Source organism: Gossypium arboreum, chromosome 13 (genome assembly GCF_025698485.1).
Source record: "Gossypium arboreum isolate Shixiya-1 chromosome 13, ASM2569848v2, whole genome shotgun sequence".
In the NCBI taxonomy this organism is placed as follows: Eukaryota; Viridiplantae; Streptophyta; class Magnoliopsida; order Malvales; family Malvaceae; genus Gossypium; species Gossypium arboreum.
The window spans coordinates 86,839,462-86,859,765 of NC_069082.1; the positions used below are offsets into that span (position 1 = coordinate 86,839,462).

The following is a 20,304-nucleotide window of genomic DNA, read 5'->3' on the forward strand; positions in this document are numbered from 1 at the left end:
CCTTACTGCAGAAATCACATTTGACAAGTAATTTCGATGCTCCCCAATTACCACTACCTCATTACCCACCACAATTTTTAGTACCACCCACTTAGCAGCACAATCTAAATTCACTTGTGTTTAACCAGCCAGTCCATACCCAGTATTAAGTCGAATTTTTCAAAAGAGAGTTCCATTAAATCTGCCAAAAAGATAGTTCCTTGAACTTCCAAAAGTACATTTCTGAATAATTTATTTACTCTTACTGATTGCCCTAGTGGACTCAACACAATAACCTTACTCGTGATACTTTCAACCATTATACCCAAAGTCTCAAATACAGTACATGCTATATAAGAATGCGTAGACCCAACATCAATCATTGCAATATAAGGTACATTATGAATAAAGAATGTACCTGTAATAACATCTGGGGCGTCTCCTTCCTCTCGACGACATGCAGCATAAACCAGAACTGGCGCCTCAGTACGACCAACATCTCTGCCTAGTGCCCTCTGACCACGACCGATACTATTACCACCTCTAGCCTGGCTACGGCCTCTCGGTGATGCTAAACACCCATCAGCGGTTGTTCATTACCAAAACTAGTAGCTTTCCTCTGCTTAGGCCTCTGTGGACAATCTTTGATACAGTTGCTCCAAAGATCCACATCTAAAACATGCCCCAATCCTTCTTCAGCACTCGCCCTAATAGTGTCTCCCACAATCAGTACAGGGCTACAGTCCAGTAGCAGCAACAGGGGCCCCAACTCTAAGTGGCCCATCAACTCTGGCCTTTTTCTTCGGCCTCATAACTGAACTTGAGGGCTCCCAAATCCTCTTGTTCCTACCTCTGTCCTTCTCACGGTTCTAGCGCTCAACGCACTTCACATCCTCGGCAATCTTCAGCTTTTCCACTAATGCAGCAAAATCGCGCTCCCTCTGTGGAGCTATCAAAACCCTTAAATCATCCCTGAAGCCGTCCTCGAATCGAACACAATGCTCAAATTTAGTAACCACTATCCCACACGCATAACGGCTAAGTCACAAAAATTCAGCCTCGTATTCAACCACAGATTTATCCTTTTGAATTAAATTCAAAAACTCTCTCCTTCGGGCATCCACATAACTAGACCCACATATTTTCCTTAGAATGTAGTCTTGAAAAATTCCCAGGTCAATCGATCGGGCTGAGTACCCTCCTTAACTGTAATCTACCACTAATAGGCTTTATCTCATAGCAATGACACTGCACCTTTTAATTTCTGCTCGGAGGTGCAGTCGAGGACATCCATGATCCTCTCTAGTGGCTTCAATCCAATATTCAGCCACATTAGGGGCAACTCCAACAAAACCCCTAAAAATCTTAGCCCTATTAGACTTGAGTCGTTTTGTAACCGACCCACAGCCCACAGTACCAGGGTTGGGCCCAGCGACCCTCTCTAGAATTCACAACATAGCTTGGGATAATGCGTCGTCCCCAGCCACACGATCATGAGACCCAATCTCAGTCAAAGGTGAAATTGGTGCCTCTCTAGCTTCAACGTTAGGCATATGGGTGATGACAAGACCCGGCCCGAGCACCTCTACAGCCTCCTCTGCGGCCTCTTGTACCTCTTCCACGAGTACCTCTAGTGCTTATTATTGATTTGTGTATTATCTTAATTAGAAATTTTATGTATCAATTTATAGTTTCAGAGTTATTACAAGATATTTTATGAAAATATTATCAGTAATTCAGAGTTTTGTTCTCGCAGATCACAGTCTTTACTACAGCTTTAGGTTAACCTAGACAGGGTATTTTGGTACAGTCTATTGCCTATAGTAGTTTCAGTATTTCAATTTAAACAAATGGTAGTCTTAGAAAACTTACAGAGTCGGCACCGGAGACTCGGTGTACCACACATTCAGTAAGAATATTTCAAAATACCCTTTAATCATTTGTAACAGTTCTTTTTTGAAAATTTCAAGTGATTAGGAAAACCCAAATCCACAGCCAAGTTTTGCAACCTAGCTCTAATACCACTAAATGTAACACCCCAAACTTAGCCTAGACGTTATGGCTGAATCTGCGATGTCACATTGAAGTGTTTTCCGAAAAACATAGTTTCGTTGAAAATCCATTCTATATTAAAACCTCTTTGTGATTTTAACGAAAATTTAAGACATCTTGTTCATTGTTAAGACTCAAGTCGTTTTAGCAAAATGTTGAATAGATTGTTATTACACTTTAAAACAATGTTTGTTGTGGAAGCTTTCAAAATATGTTGTGTAAACGAAGTGTTTTGGAAATGCGTTTATTTTCTTTTAAAAACCCGTGGCCTACTATTAATAGATGTAAATCAAAGTCATAGATCCCAAATTAAAATAAAAACTTAAAGAGGCCTTATTACAAAACAAATACCCAAATTAAATTACTTAAAACAAAAAGTTAAAAATGGAAGCTAATGTGGTTGTGTGGCCACCTTCGAGGCCCTCGCAGTACTGATCCGCCTAAGGATTACCTGCGCAGAAAATAGAAGGGTAAGTTTATGAAAACTCAGTGTGTAATCCCTTAAAAATAGTCAGTCATACAGTAGCCATTTACAATCTGGTCCTAAGCTCGCTTCTGTAACAGATTAATTTCAGTTAGAGCCTTAGCCCATTATAGTATTAGAATCAGTGTGGGCTTTAGCCCAATCCAGTAGTGGTCACAGTACAGATATGCAATCAGAAATCCTACCCAGCCAGCCTCTACACACCACTCCGTCCAGCCCTACACACCATGTGGGGATAAAATCAACCCACCTATCCCTACACACCATAATTAGCACCGGTTGTGCACTAAACCGAAATTCAAGAGAGCTGCTAGTACAGTACACTTCCTCCAATCCTAATAACCCATCCCCATGCAACATATCATAATATCATGCATGTATGCAACATATATAAAATGGCATGCTCAATACATTCATACATCTCAAAAGGGCATAATAGTCATTTTACCTCATAGGGGCATAACAATCATTTATCAATTTTAGGGTCTAAGTATGCTTACTAACCCAACAGTAGGTCTACAGTTGTCTCAGGCGACTTGTGCAACCTTAATAGTCAAATAGTCAAAATGGGCCCAAAGCTCATAATGTAGGCCCATGTGGGTCCACACGCCCGTGTGGCCCAAAAAGCCCAAAAATGGCCTTGGCCGTGTGAACTACATTGATTGGCCCATTAACCTCCATACATATGTGTGGTTTACTTGTGTGGGGCCCACGAGCCCGTGGGGCCCACACAATCCATTTCGACCCAACGTGCCCAGAACGGCCTAAGCCCATGAAATTGCTCATGGTGGCCTCTACGATCAAATGCCCACATTTATGCGTTCAATTTACCACACGAGTGAGCGTACGCCCATGTAGCGATAATAGTCATATTTCTCGGCTTTTGCCGATTTGCAATTGGACAGTGTCTACACACTTGATTGTGAAGATATGCTACTAGCCCACAAGTATTCCAAGCCTATCACAATCAGAACTTTGGTTGAAAACTTATCAAACTAATTGAAAAGAACCTTAGCCAACCTTGCTCAAGAAATTACCTATCACTTGCTTTGATCGATCACCCTAGAACCGTTGCAAAAGATCTAATCACAAGGCCTTAGGGATTTCCTACACTCCAATAAAACTTATCAACCAACAGATAACAGAACCTTTTGAACTAGTTGAACAATCACTTACTGAAAATGTAATGTCCAGACTAGGAGGGAAGAATATTTGGCCTACACCTACAAGAGCCGGAAGTACACAATGATAGAGGCAAAATGGAACCCTTGTACCTTTCAAACAACGACCACATAGAGAGATGTTAGATGAAACTATTAGCGTGACAGAAAAGAGAAGGAATAACCATGTACCCTCACACCTGATTGGTCGAATACCAATAGTCTAGAACAGGAAGTATAGAAGGAGAGAATAGGATATTCGGCTTAAGCTGTGAAAAAGAAGCCTGTCGAAAACTGAAAGAATAATGAGGGAGAAGGAGAGAGGAACTAATCAGCAACAGTACCAAGGTGCAACCGCTAAAACCTAAAAGAATCGATAAAGGGAAAGAGAGGAGTATTCGGCCAAAGATAAAAGGAGAAGAGAATGTCAATGACCGATAGGGAGAGGGGGAGAAAGAAGGTTCGGCTAAGGCAAAGAAAATTAAGAGAAGAGGAGTGATGGAGAGAGGAAAGTCGATCTACCCAAAGCACGATATTGGAGAAAAAAACCAAAGTAGGCCAACCCCAAAAATACCCGAATGGTCACAAGTAATATTCGGCTACCACACAAACAACACACAAAAAAATGAAACGAAAACAGTGCAAAGCAAAAACTAAAACACAATTTTGGCACTAAGGGTAAAAGGTTTTATGACCGAATTGGTACAATGGAGTTTCCACATTTGGCACACTACTCACTCACCCTTCAACATCCTTTAATTCTCTCCTAAAATCTCTCCATAATCTCCTCCTAAAATTCGGCTACACACTCCCCACTCCCTCAAACCCTCCAACCGTCTATAGCATCAGAATCCCACTGACGTACAACCTCTTAGATGACACAGTAGCAAAATAATCACTTCTTTTTCATCGCCAAGCCTCGAACCTCAGACCCCAAAGCGCACTCCATACCCCACTTACCCCTAGACTAGCAGGCTCTATTTGACATGTTTTAACCACATTTATTTAAAGAGTCTATAGAGCAAAGATAGGGTTTATTCAAGCAAAAACAAAATTTTGTACTAGCCAAGGCTTGAACCCAAGACTTCTCAAACACTTCCCAGAACACTTAACCACTGAAGTAGACATGCATTTGTGTAACACAACATGCAAAAATAAATACTTAGATTTTGGGGCGTTACAAACCCGATACAAAATCTATCATGATTCTGTCCTATTTCCACTTGGGAATCATAATCAGCTGCAGTAATCCTAGATGGTACCTGATGTTCAGCTTTGACTAGCTCACAAATTAAACATCTCAAAACAAATTCTGAGATATCTCGCTTCATACCAGGCCACCAATAAAGATGTTTCAAATCATTATACATTTTCGTACTTCCCGAATGTACAGATAACCTACTGCTATGGGCTTCGTTCAAAATCATCTGAATCAACTTTGGATTTCTTGGAATACAAATTCTATCTCAGAATCTCAAATAATCATTATCATCAACTTTAAATTCTGAATCAGAATTCAATTAACACTGAGCTCGTTTTGCTATTATCTTATTATTAACTCTCTGGGCATCACAAATTTGCTGTAAAAACAACGATCTTGCTTTCAATTTGGCTAAAACTAAACCATCATCAGACAAAACTAAATGAGCATTCATTGCACATAAAGCAAACAATGATTTTTGGCTCAAAGCATCAGCAACCACATTTGCTTTCCTTGGATGATAATCAATTATAAGTTCATAATCTTTTAACAGTTCTAACCACCTTCTTTGATGCAAATTCAAATCTTCCTGAGTCATCAGATATTTCAAACTCTTATGATCTGAATAAACATGACATTTTTCACCGAATAGATAGTGACACCAAATCTTCAAAATGAACACAATCGCAGCTAACTTAAGGTCGTGTGTCAGATAATTCTTTTCATGCGGCTTTAACTATCTCGAAGCATAGCCTATAACTTTGCCTTCTTGCATCAAAACACAACTTAGGCCATTCAACGAAGTATCACTATAAATCATAAATTCTTTCCCGATTCTGGTTATACTAACACTAGAGCTTCATTAATAAGACTTTTAACTAATTAAAGCTTTTCTGACACTTTTTGGACAATTTGAACTTAACATCTTTCTGTAACAATCTCGTCAATGGAGTAGCAATCATTGAAAAGCCTTTTACAAATAGTCGGTAATAACCGCAAAGTCCCAGAAAATTACGAACTTTAGACATATTTCTCGGAGGCTTCGATCTAAGATAGCTAAAATTTTGCTTGAGTCAATTCGTATAATAGATGTTGACACAATATGCCTCAGAAAACCGACTTTGCATAACCAGAATTAACATTTACTGAACTTAGCAAATAACTTGCTTATCACGCAGAGTTTGTAACACAGTTTTCAAATGCTCGGCATGTTCATTTTCATTACATGAATAAATTAATATATCATCAATGAATACAACAACAAATTGATCTAAATAAGGTCTAAAAATTTTGTTCATTAAATCCATAAAGATTGCAGGAGCATTCGTTAATCCGAAAGGCATTACTAAAAACTCATAATGTACGTACTGTGTTTTGAATGCAGTTTTCGAAATGTCTGAATCTTTTACTCGTAATTGATAGTAACCTGATCTCAAATCTATCTTTGAAAACACAGTAGCTCCTTTCAACTGATCGAATAGATCATCAATTCTGGGCAAAGGATACTTGTTCTTAATAGTCACTTTGTTAAGCTTTCTATAATTAATACACATTCTTATCGTTTTGTCTTTCTTTTTCACAAACAAAACTAGTGCACCCCAAGGAGAAAAACTCGATCGTGCGAAACCTCTATCGGAAAACTGTTGCAACTGAGACTTTAATACTTTTAATTCTGTCGAAGCCATTCTGTACAGAGCTATCGAATTAGGGGTCATTCCCAGCACTAACTTAATGCCAAACTCAACTTCTCAAATCGATGATAATCCCAGTAATTCTTCTGGAAATACATCTGTTACTTTCATATTGATCACATAAGTGAAATAAGCTTCGCAACCCTTTTTCACAAAACTCTAAGCTTTCATCGACAAAATCACAGTCGGTAAACCATTCAGATCATTGGAATCAATCCGAATTATTTCACCATTCTAGCATTGCAAATCAATAGTCTTCGGTTTACAATTTACAACAGCATCATGAAATGTTAGCCAATCCAAACCCAGAATTATATCAAACTTGTCGAATGGCAACAACATCAAATTGGCTGGAAAACATGAATTTTGAATCATCAACGGAAAATTCTTGCATAATTTATCAACCAAGACACACCGTCCTAAGGGTTCGATACTCTAATCACAAATTCAGTAGACTCTACAGGCAAAGTCTTACTGTATAGTAAAGTCTCACATACATAAGAATGAGTCAATCCAGGATCTATCAATGCAATAACACTAGTATCATAGAGAGTGAAAGTACCGATAATCACATTTGGAGGCGAAGCTTCTTCACGAGTGTGGATAGCATAAGCTCTGTCGGTGCGTGAGCTTCAGATTTAATAATTGTGTCTTTAGTTCCCCTCTGGCAACCACTCATATTACCTGTGTTTCTGGGTGGTCTACCTCGAGCTGTCATGATACTCGGCGTCGTATTCTGCATTGGGTCTTGCTCAACCAACTTAAGGCATTCACGAATGAAATGATCTAATGATCCACATTTAAAAAAAGCCCGATTATTCAACCTAAAATTGTCGGGATGTCGTTTACCACAATGTTTGCACTCTAGATGGTTCAGTCGGATGTTACTAACACCAGCTACTAAGGTAGCTTTCAAGCTCACAAGTAGTTTGTCTCGATCACGTCTAGAATAGCCCGCAGTAGCCTTTGAATGACTAAAGTCATCTAGGAATTTCTTTGATGCTGACTGAAATGACTTACTTGATGATCTCTTTCCTGAATTTCTAGCTTCAAAATCAGCCTTTCTTTTCTCTTACTTGATGACCTCTTTCCTGAATTTCTAGCTTCAAAATCAGCCTTTCTTTTCTCTTTCCCAAGCTCTTCAGCTTTGCATGCTTGCTCAACTAGTACCACGAACTCTTTTATTTCAAGAATCTCGACTAACAACTTAATATCTTTATTCAAACCATCTTCAAATCTTTTACACATTATTACTTGGTTGATACACATTCCGGACATATCTGCTGAGTCTCACAAATTCCCGTTCATATTCTATAACTGTCACGCGACCCTATTTTAACTCGAGAAATTCTTTGCATTTTTTATCTATAAATATCTAACTGATATATTTCTTCTGGAATTCAGTCTGAAAGAACTCCTAGGTAACCCGCTCTTTCAGAACCACCGATACTAGTGTATTCCACCAGTGATACGCAGAATCTTGAAGCAAAGATACAACACATTTAATACACTCGTCAAGGGTATATGGTAACTCATCAAACACATGAATAGTATTATCAAGCCAGAATTCAGCTCGCTCAGCATCATCATCAACAGTGGCTCTGAAATATTTAGCCTTAGGTTTTCTGATTTTATCAGTCGGGGGCTTATTTAATCTCATCGGATCAATAACTTGAGGTAACTTGAGGTATTACAAGTGTTTGAGGAGGATTAGGCGAGGGTGGAGGTTGTTGAGCAGCCGAACTTGTATGGATATATTACGTGAACCATTCATTCATAATCTAGAAGAAGGCTTTCTTAGGCTCTCCCTCTTGGCGACTCGTAATAGGTCTAGAATCAGATTGCACTGCCCCTTGAGCGGGAGCGGGTGCATTATTTTCTACATCATCAGCTATGGCTCTTTCGGGATCCATTTACTATATAAAAACACATTTTTATTATCAGGATTCATCACACTATCGCAGTTTAATATATATGGCATGTACAACTAGACTCTCACTAGCTACGTTAGTCCTAGAATCGACTAAACCATAGCTCTGATACAAATTAAATATAACACCCCTAACCCGTATCCGTCGCCGGACTAGGGTTAAGAGGTATTATCGGACATATCGAAATATTTTATGATCAATTCACAAACATCATCCACATATTATAGCATCATAGTCAAACATCATCACAAAGTCTCTTATTTAGGTCAACGAGACCTTAAACATGCTTTAGGAAGGGTTGGGACTAAATCAAGCACATATAAAATTTCTAAACACTTAGAAGAATTTCATGAAATCACAGGTCACACGTCCATGTGCTACCAGACACGCCCGTGGAGCAGGCCGGGTGAAAACAGGGCATACATACTGACTTGGGTCATACAGCAAACCACATACCCGTGTGCTAGGCCATGTGCCATTTAGGGGGTATACTGATTTATGTCACACGATCAGTCATACGCCCATATGTGAATCAGTGTGACACACACGGCCAGTAGACACACCCATGTGTCTAGGCTATGTCAAACCTGTAGGGTATACTGACTTAATTCGAAAGGGTACCCCAAGGGACACACGACCGTGTATCATGACCATATGTCACACACAGCTAAGACACACGCCCGTGTCTCTACCCGTGTGGACAAAAATAGGCTATTTATAAAGCCAATATGCCACCCAAAAAGGTCATCCTACAAGTAACAATCAAAGCATAATTCATGACCAAATGGAAACCAAAACCATACCTAAACATGCATAATTCAATCCATGATATCACCAATCAATTTCATATCAAAGCATATCAATTTCATGTACTAAAATCATACCAATCCATTTGTCTTAAACAAAATTTAACCAAACTCAAAATCATATCAAAACCTTACCATTTCAACTACCAAATCATACCAAGATGACCATTCAAACAAGACCATATATATACATCAATTATATAATTTTTGCATCATATAGTCTATACCAAAACAAATCCCATAGTCTGAATCATATTCATGCCATATCACATTGCAAGAAATACAAATAACACTTATCATAACATCACTAGCTTATACATGCCATATATTAATATTTACAACATCAAAAGTACAAAAATATAGTTTATTAGTGTGGCAACGATCCTTGATTATCCCCGAGCTCAAGATAGCTTCGATAATCTATAAAACAATTGAAAAACACACAAAGTAAGCTTTCCAAAGCTTAGTAAGCCATATACAAATAAACTTATTACATAAACACTTATAGACCAATTCATATATATATGAATCGTGGCAAAACACAATTGTAAGATCATATTTCTCATATAGCTCAATTGTTCATAATCACTGATAAATCGTAATTTATACATATTTTTATCCCATGCTTAGCACATTTATGGATGATTTCTCCCTAGATTTGGTGAATTAGATACTTCTAATTCTTTAATTTCATGTTTTATAGTTAGGTGAGCACAGGAGAGTAAAAGGAACGAGAAATGAACTGAAAACAGAGAAAATAGGCCAACATGGGAAATTAACACGGCCTGGACTTCCTTAGACGGGTAGACTACATGCCCGTGTCTTTTTGGCAGAATCGAGCACGACTTACACTGGTAGACCACACGCCCATGCCTATGTAACAGCCTTGAACACATATTGAAGAAATCGCACACGGGCGTGTCACACGGCATGTCCCTGTCGAGCCCAAGTCTAATTCTATTCAGAAAAGGGCACTCTTTAGGGATTTTAGGCATTCTAAAGCCTATTTAAACACACGAGAGGAGGACTAGAAGACACACACAGAGTAGGAGGCAAGGAATTACTCAAGGAAAGCTAATTGATCTATCTCAAAAGCCAGATTCATTGTCAAGACTGAAGATCTCCCTACAATTTCCTTTAGGAGTTTTGGGTTTTCTTTATGTTTTGTTATCCTTATTCTTTTGAGATGTTTTCTTCCATAATTATGAACTAAACCCCCTAAATACCTAAGGGGAATGAAACCTAAGACGGATCTTGTTATTATTATTTGAATTGTATGATAAATATTTGGCTTGTTCTTAATTATGTGTTCTTAATTTTTGTTTTAATATTCCAGGATATTGATTCAAGTTAATGCGCTTATTCAGAGGAGCGAAAGTCCCTGTCTAAGAGTAAATTTGTCGTAATTAAGCGAAGTTGATTGCACGCCTAAAGATAGGGTGACAAGATTTTGCCGGATTAGGCTGAAACCTAATAAGGGAGTCCATAGATTGAGTTAATGCAACACTAGGGTGTTAATTAGAAAGAGATTTCAATTAATCAACCTAGGGTTAGATGTTATTAGTCTCGAGAGAGATAATAATATAGCTTAGGGATTTGTACAAATCAAGTCAAATGAATAAATCGCCTGATTCAGAGTCAAATAACAAGTGAAGTCTAGGTGGGTTTTTCCATGGGTATTGTCTTCATCAATCAAGTTTTCCCAAAAGCTTTTCCCTAATTTTCTCTCTGTGCACCCTTAGTTTAGTTAATTAGTTTAGATAAACAAATCACTTAATTTTTAGGCTAGATAATAAAAAGAAAGTAATTACAAGTACTCTTGGTTCCTTTGGGTTCGAAAATCTGGTCTTGCTAAAGCTATACTACTATTCGATAGGTACACTTGCCTTCATCATGATAATAGTTAGTTTCAAGAATGGTCAATTATAAATTTTTAAAACTTATCGCGACTAGCATATCTAGTTTTTGGCACTGTTGCCAGGGAACTAAGATATTAGGAACACTCAATTTTTATTTCTTTAGCCATTTTACTTTATTTGCAATTTAAATTTTTATTTTAATTTCTAGTTTTCTCTTTTATTCGCTTCTGGCAGGTTTTAATAGTTTAGACTAGAAGAAACTCGTAGGGACCATTACTTTTTGATAGTGAGATCGATCACACAGCTCGTAAAAATCGAAGAGAAATAAGGTGAAGCTTAAGATACATAGAGGAAGGGCAAGACAATGATATTCAAACCACAACCGAGGAGATGGCTGAAAATTAAGAAAATCTGCTACCTCTTGCGATTGCTGCTGGTCCAATAAATCAAAATCCTGCTCTGCGCACTCTATATGATTATGCTAAACCAAATTTAACCGAAACTGAGTCAAGTATAGTTAGGCCTAATATTGCTGCAAATAATTTTGAACTAAAACCTAACACGATTCAAATGATACAACAATTTGTTTAGTTTGATGGTTTGCGGATGAGGATCCAAATAATCACTTGGCGAATTTTCTAGAGTTTTGCAACACATTTAAAATCAATGGCGTTTCTGACGATGCCATACGCCTTCGTTTGTTTCCCTTTCCACTGAGGAACAAAGCTAAACAGTGGTTGAACTCGTTACCACGAGGGTCAATCACTACTTGGGAATAAATAACTGAAAAATTTTTACTTAAATATTTTCCGCCGGCTAAAACGGATAAGTTGAGGAATGACATCTCTTCTTTTGTGCAGATGGATATAGAAACGCTCTATGATGCATGGGAGAGATACAAGGATCTTTTGAGAAGGTGCCCTCACCATGGGTTACCACTTTAGCTATAGGTTCAGGCGTTCTACACCGGTGTGAACCCTTCAACGAGGTAACTCATCGATGCCGCCTCCGATGGAACTTTGAACAACAAAACACCTGAAGCGGCTTATGAATTTATTGAAGAAATGTCACTGAATAACTATTAGTGGCAAGTTTCGAGGACAAAGCCGACGAAAGCGGCCGGTGTTTTCAACCTCGATGCGGTTACTATGCTATCTAACCAAGTAGAACTCTTGAATAAAAAGATTGACGATTTGTGTGGTTCTACTCAGGTACATCTAGTTATGAGGTGCGATTCAAATGGAGGAGAAACACACACGAAATATCAATCCTTCAACCCCAACACCAATGAGGAACAAGTCCATACATGGGTAACAATAATTCTAGATCTCAAAATAACCCATACAGTAATACCTATAATGCAGGTTGGAGGAACCATCCCAATTTCTCGTGGAGTGGTCAAGGAAATCAAATGCCACAACATCCTCCGGCTTTTCAACAACCACCTTACCAACAGGAAAAGAAGCTGAGCCTTGAGGAGATGCTATAAAAGTTTATCTCGGTGTCGGAAACTAGCTTCCAAAATACTAAAACAACACTTAAGAATCAATAGGCGTCAATCCAAGGGCTTGAAACTCACATAGGCCAAATCGCCAAATTGATTTCTGAATGACCACAAGGTAGCCTACCGAGTAACACTAAATCTAACCCAAGGGAACAACTCAACGCAATTACCATCCAAGACAAGGAAGGGTTAGTTGAACCTGAACCAGAACCGAGGCAAGGAATTGTGGTAAGTAAAGGTAAAAGTAAAGAGTACAAACCATGAGTGCCATACCCCAATGCGATAAGGAAAGACCGCACAGATGAACAATTTGGTAAATTCCTTAAACTATTAAAGAAATTACACGTTAACTTACCGTTTATTGAAGCTCTTTCGTAAATGCCAAACGCAGTCAAATTCTTAAAGGAGCTTTTAGCAAATAAACGAAAGTTGGATGAGGCGTTGCATGTGGAGTTAAATGTTGTTTGCTCAGCCATTCTAAGAACAAGCTTGTCAACAAATTGAAAGATCCAAGGAGTTTTATGATTCCTTGTTTAATTGGTAGCTTAAATGTTAAAAATGCTTTGGCTGATTTAGGGGCTAATATTAATGTCATGCCCTACAAAATGTTTAAACAACTAGGTCTTGGGAAACCCAAACAAACTAGGATGAGTATTCAGTTAGCCGATAAAACTATCAGATTTCCTAGAGGTATCATTGAAGATGTACTTGTAATAATTGATGAATTTATATTCCCGATCGATTTTGTTGTTCTAGACATAGAAGAGGGTAGTGACACACCTCTAATTCTAGGAAGGCCCTTTTTAGCAACTGCTAGAACCATTATTGATATTGGTACAGGTGAACTCACACTTCATGTGGGTGATGACTCAGTTACTCCTCAAGCTCGTAATCCTATTAATACTGACCATGTGGTGCAACCTTCTTTACAGGAAACACGTTCGAAGAGCACACATGAGCCTTGTTCAAGTAACAATAAAGAACCCATCTATAAAGAACGAAGGCTACAAATCAAGGAACTAGATGAATGACGAACACATAAACCAAGGACACACGATGAACCAAAACCACGCTATGACGAGCTCAATATTTCACCAAATCAACTAAAGGTTGGAGAAAAAGTACCACTAGATACAGCTAACCCTCGTATTGCCACTCATGAACCTAACGGAGCAATCCTTCTTATGGTACTCAGCATTTTTCCATACGGTACAATCGAGGTAATTCATCCCAAATTTGGCACTTTTAAGGTAAATAGTACTCATTTAAAACCTTATTTTGATAAAATTGATAGTAGGGATGATGAGTGTAAACTCCTCGCACCACTATGATCACGCAAAAAGAGAGGTAAGTCGAGCTTAGACTCTAAATAAGTGCATCTCGGGAGGCAACCCCGAGCACTAATAGTATTGATTTCTTTAAAATTTTAGTTTTTAACATCTAATCACTAATTGAGTCCTTGAAACACAGGTTTTCTAATCCATACAGCCAGCACACACGGAGTGTCTTAGGCCGTGCTCACACCAAAGCGGAGACACGGCCGTGCGATATGGCCGTGTGAAAACAAGACATAATTTTTCCCCAACACGGGATGCGATAAGTTGCCACGAACGTGCGACGTGGTCGTGGGTGAGTCTGTCAAAACAACACTGGTGTGTTGTTTAGAAATCGTGGTTGAAACTGAGAATTTAGCACAAGTGTTCGACATGCCCGTGCCCACCGCCCGTGCTCAAGACTAATAAAACAACACGGGCGTGCCTATACACACGGGAAGAAGTGAATGAAGTAGGACATGGTCGTGTGCACCAACACGCCTAAAGGAAACGGGCGTGGGACAAATTTTAGACGCGCCCAAATTTGAAAATCACGATAAACACGGGCTAAAATAAAGCACGGCCGTGTGCCCCAAAATCTATATAAACCCCTCACTATTCATCATCCCCTTCCTCAAAATCCCTAACCCTAGCTGCTATAACTCCTTCACAGACCTTCCTATCACGCCCGTGCACCGACTACAACACCACCATCGACGACCCAAGCTCCTCCCTCTATGAAGCTCTTGCATTTGTTCGTTCTTTTCTCTTCATTTCGTTTACTAATTTGATTTTTCTTGTTTTATTTTGACTGATAATCTTTATATTTCTAATAATAGCAATGCTTATACCCTTTGTTTCTTGCTAATCTAGTTGATGAATGATGGTACATTCATTCTTATGTTGCCATGGTCTTCAATCTATTTCCCATATTATCATTCCCATATGTATCCATTCACTAGGCATTATTCTAATATTCTTATTTGTAGTAATAACTTAAAATATCTGATTGGGCTATCTTTCAGCATAATTGTTTTTAGTACATGACTCTTATGAAGTATCTCTATTTAGTTCTAACATGCATTGCATATTTGTCCATGCTATTGTTGGGGAGTAATTTTATTTTTATTTCGTCTTGCCATTGTAGATATCATGTCACATCGTGGTAAGAAAACTGTTGTCCCCGCCTTGAAGAAGAGGAAAGGAGTAGCATCATCGTTGGGCCCTACCGCAGAAATTAGACACCCATTCCTCTAGTTTCCCTTGGGACCCCAAGAAGAACTTTTCCAGATATTTCAGGCCCGACCCTTAGGTGCGGGCCGTTGCATTGATTGGACCACACACTAACAAATCCAACTAGCTGACGTGGTCCGAGCTCTTCTGATGACTGATCTGTGGGAGCTCTTCTTTAGGATCATCAAGCCGACGTACTTCGAGCTAACACTGGAACGCTATTCAACATTCCACTTTCAAACCGTTATGACAGAGTTTGATGATCCAGAACTATCCAGTTCCGCCTCGGTGGCTTGGTTCGCCAGTTGAGTGTACCTGAGTTTGGAATTGCACTAGGGCTATATACGGAGGAATTCATGGATGACAACAAACTCAACACCCTCCATCGCCACATCCACCACTCTCATTTGAAATGCTGGAAAGCCTTAGTCCCTGCCTCGGCCACCTACGACATATCCCTGAGGTATTTACACCCCATCTTGGCCCACACTCTGACAAGACGGCGAGAGAACACCGACGTCGTCAACACTCATGACGCCTACTATTTATGGAGTATGGCGCATGGGCACGTCTTCGACTTTTCCTATTTCATCGCCCTCGCCATTCACCATCAAACAGAGCGACATAGGAAGGGGGTCATCTCCATTGGCCCCTATGTGATGCACGGCACTTCGGGCTCCTTAAGACGGTGGCGCAAGCATCCTCCCCACTCTCATCGATCAGATGTCCCTACAGGGCATCTCAAGTATGCTACACATGAGGATGATAGAGCGACGATGTGGAGTTGATCCTCCCCAGTACCGTCTCGTCCAGTCAGTCGAGCAGGAGGACTCCGAGGAGATTACTGAAGATGTCCCTCCACGACACGAGGACCCACCGTCTCAGCCACCAACCACCCATCGTCCAGTTCATGCGGCGACTTCATACTCTGACATCTCTGAGCGCCTGTGACAGCCCTAAAGTGACCCTAGTCGAAAAGTGGTTTCGGGACCGCTAAACCGAGTCACCAAATTATTTGAATACAATCTTTTATTGTCTAAAATATGTGATTATGAATGTGTGAAAGTTTTAAGTTTCGATTTAGTAAATTTCATGTGAATTTAGTCAATAGGACTTGTGTGACACTTTTGAAATGTGATAGGCTAATCTATAAGGATCTAATAGTGCATGTAATCAAAAGGGAGGACTTGCATGTCAATTTCCCCCTTTTTAATTGCTAGTGGCCGGCCATGACAAAGGATTATGGGCAAAACATGTCATAGACATGTTATGTTGGTGCATCATGGGAGGAAAAAAAATTAATGAGTATGGGTAATAAAGAAATGGAAAAGAAAAAAAAGAAAGAATGTGTGAGTGTTACCCCCCATTGCCGTGAGTTGAAGAAAAAGAAAAAAAATTTTGTTCATCCTTTTTCATTTCTTTGGGCCGAAAATTCTAAGGAAGAAGGAAGGAGTTCTTGCTTCATGTTTGGTTTGGAAGAGGATTAGGAGGAGGTTTGGCCATACTTGTATCTAGATTAAGGTATGTTTGAGGTTGTGCCATGAGATTCATGCATGTTTTTAGTTGCTAGCTTGAGTTCTAATTAGCCCATGGTTCAAAACTTTGCTATGTCATGGGGATGATATTCGGCCAAGGTGGATTTTGTGTTAATGCCATTGCATGCTAAATATGAAGCTTGTTAATGATACATGTGATGGTGGATTGATGACTCTTGGATTTTCTTTTTAGCATTTTTGAGTGAGACATTAAGTTCTTTGTTTAACCATGACCAAAATTGAAATGGTATGGTGTTGTGATGTATTCGGCCATGGTATATCCATAAGCATGATTTATGCTTATTGCATGATAGGTAAGATTTGTGTTTTGGATATATGTTTATATTTGGTTATAATCAACTTGTGATTCAGCTCTTGCATATATATATATATATATGTTTGCACATGATGTATTGGTATGACATATATACTATCTCAAGGTATATATTTACATATGATGATGTTTCAGTTATGAAGTAAATGATTGATGCGTATTGAGTTACAATATGGAATGCGTTAGTTAGAAAAATGTATGCCATTTATGTGTGGTATTAAGTGTATAATTGGCCTCAACATAGACATGCATATTCGGCCACATGAGGTGGATTGGTGTGCATGCATTCGGTTAAAGGCAAGCATATTGATGCCTATTCTTGGCTTAGATAATCGGCTAAAAGAGAGTGTGGACTATTGTGTTGAGTTAGATTCATGATTTTGTACATATGTGACTTTAATGTCTAATGAATATATATGGGCTAAGTACCTTGAGTTCCTCTTTTTGATACTCAAATGATTAAATCAATTTAATTGTCAATTTAAGCTCAAGAGCAAAGGGGAACTAAATCCGATAAAGGGAAGGAAAAAGTGGTCGAATAGCCATCGAAATCGTTCGACAACATCCGAGGTAAGTTTTCGAGTAATGGAACTTAAATTATGATTCGATTGAATTATGTCTTAAGTAAATCAAAATCATGCTCTTTGTATGTGGCTATTGAGCCGAAATTGTAAATATGATAAGTGTCTTGTGTTGAGCTTTGGTAATGAAAATGAAATATGGATGTGTCATGATTTATTGATATATGTGTGCATGGTTCTTCGAATGATGTCGGGCTAAGTCTGAAGGCTCGTGCTAAGTTACTAAATCCGACTAAGATCCGAAGGCAATTGTGCGAGTTACTAAATCCGGACTAAGACCAAGGCATTTGTGCGAGTTACTAAATCCGGACTAAGATCCGAAGGCATTTGTGCGAGTTACTAAATCCGGATAAGTCCGAAGGCATTTGTGCGAGCTACTATAACCGGCTATGTCCCAAGGTATTTGAACAGTAGCTATATCCGGTTAAACTCAGAAGGTGCGTGATTCGGGAATGAATGAACTTCTGTAAAAATTTCATTAATACGCTGTGAAATCCCAACAATGAGGTATGTTTCAGATGTGCTTTGAATTAGTTGAGCCCTTACAAATAAGTATTCGCTCAGTTGATAAACGAGCTACCGGCCTTCGGCTAAGTTGATCTTTTGTATGAACATAAGGGTTGGTAATGTGAAGTAAGTATGATATTGAGAATTTTGTGTATATGAAATTATCCGTTTAGCTATATGAATGCCATGCTTTTGTTGTGCTGGAATCCCTTGCTCAAAACTTACTAAGCATAAATTGCTTACTCCGTTTCTTGGTTTCTCTGTTTTATAGATTTTGGCTCGTCAGCTATCGAACTCGGGATATTTGGAAGTCGAAGTCTCCCACACTATCAAAGCCCCCTTTTGGTACAATTTTGGTTGAACTTTGAAATGGCATGTATAGGACTACCCTTTTTGTTGTTGGTCATGTACCCATGGATTTTGTGTAAATTTGGATAGCCATGCGAAAATGGCTTATATACGTTTTAGCATAGTACTATAATCGTTTTGTATGTTGATCATTAAGAGGTATGGAAATGTTTGGAAATGATTAGCCATTGGAATGGTTAATCATGATCATACTTTGTGCTATGTATGCAAAAAGGGCTAATTGAATCATGGAAATAATGAAATAGGTAAAGTCTACCTCAAAAGCAGATGCTGACAGCAGCAGTGATGTGGATGTGAAAAATCACTAAAAATAGTAGGAATGGAATTAAATAGTGAATAAATTATTTAAATGAACCTTGATGAATCTACTTTCATATGGAAGAAACGAAACGGTCATATGAGTTGTATGTTAAGAGATATTTAGGTTTTCGTGAAACAGGGTTAGAACGGTTTCTGGATTCCCTGTTCCAACTTTGGAAATTCATTATAAATTAACCAGAGATAATTAGGAGTCATGCCATATATTTATAGATTCCTCTTTGAGTCTAGTTTCTATAGAAACAAACGGCATCAGTATTGAAGCCCTGTACAGGGATATATACAAGTCGTAATGCGTGAAGGTTAGTGTAGTCGATCCCTGTAACATGGGAGACTTTAACTAATAAACTGTACTAATTGGCCCCACCAAAAATTCTAGAAAAAAATTGTAGATGCATATATGAGTCTAGTTTCAGGGAAAAATTACAAAACTGATTTTCGAGTTTTGGAACTCAAGATATGATTTTTAAAGTGACAGTGATGCAGTTAGCCAACTGCCTGGAAAATTTTTAAAATGGACTGTGAAAATGAATGGTTTAAGCCGTTAACCCCTCGTGTCCGACTCCGGCAGCGGTCTCGGGTACGGGGTGTTACAGCGCCTTACTCGATTTGAGTAGCAGTGCTTTCAGTGCTTTGATCACATTGATGCTACTCTACATCAGATTTGTCAGCACCTTCACATCTCATTGCTACTAACACCTCGCGAACCATTTGGCGATGACAATACTTAAAGACTTTTTATTATTTTTATGTTTTTACTTTTATCATTTTAAAACTACTTTTTATTTTATTTTTATTTAATTTTCTTTTTATTTCATCCTTAGGTTTTATAATTTATATTGAACAATTTATGCTTTCATCTATTTCTTTTCAAGTAATGATGCTTCTTCATATTTCCTAAAGAGTTCTTGATTTTATCACAGTTATTAAGAGCTCCAAAGCTCATCATCACTTAGGAACTTAAAACTCCACTAAAAAAGGTTCTCCACAACTATCATGTCCTACCTGACCACCACGATAACCTCTTTGCTGGACACTGTGGTTGTGGAACCCAACCTCTACCACCACCGGAGTATCCTCCTCCAATCTTATCATTGCCTTGGTCGATTATTCTCCATAACTCCAATTCAAGGAGTCCATTCATCATTCAGGAAGTTTCATTTCTCTCCCTATCTTATGATCTTATATCTATATCGTCGTAAATCTAACTTTGTACATTGAGGGCAATGTACATCTTAAGTGTGGGGGGGTTGTTTATATCTTTATCAGAAAAATCCCCAAATTTTGTCTTATTCTCATGTGATCTTCTTATATCAGTATTAGAATGAATTTTGATTAATTTATGATCTTTATTGATATGTCTTGAATTAAAACATAGGCATTCATGCATTGATGGTTTAAACTTTAAGGAATTAGAGAATCAAGCATGATAAGTTGATTTTTGAGT

The 20,304-nt window shown here is 38.5% G+C and overlaps 1 non-coding gene across 1 annotated transcript; it reads right to left on the bottom strand.

The window, feature by feature from the left end:
- Positions 1 to 11,990: 11,990 nt before the first annotated feature.
- On the bottom strand, positions 11,991 to 12,097 carry LOC128287039 (small nucleolar RNA R71). The gene has a single exon (XR_008277739.1). It is a non-coding gene; the product is annotated as a small nucleolar RNA R71 (small nucleolar RNA).
- Between the last annotated feature and the right edge of the window lie 8,207 nt (positions 12,098 to 20,304).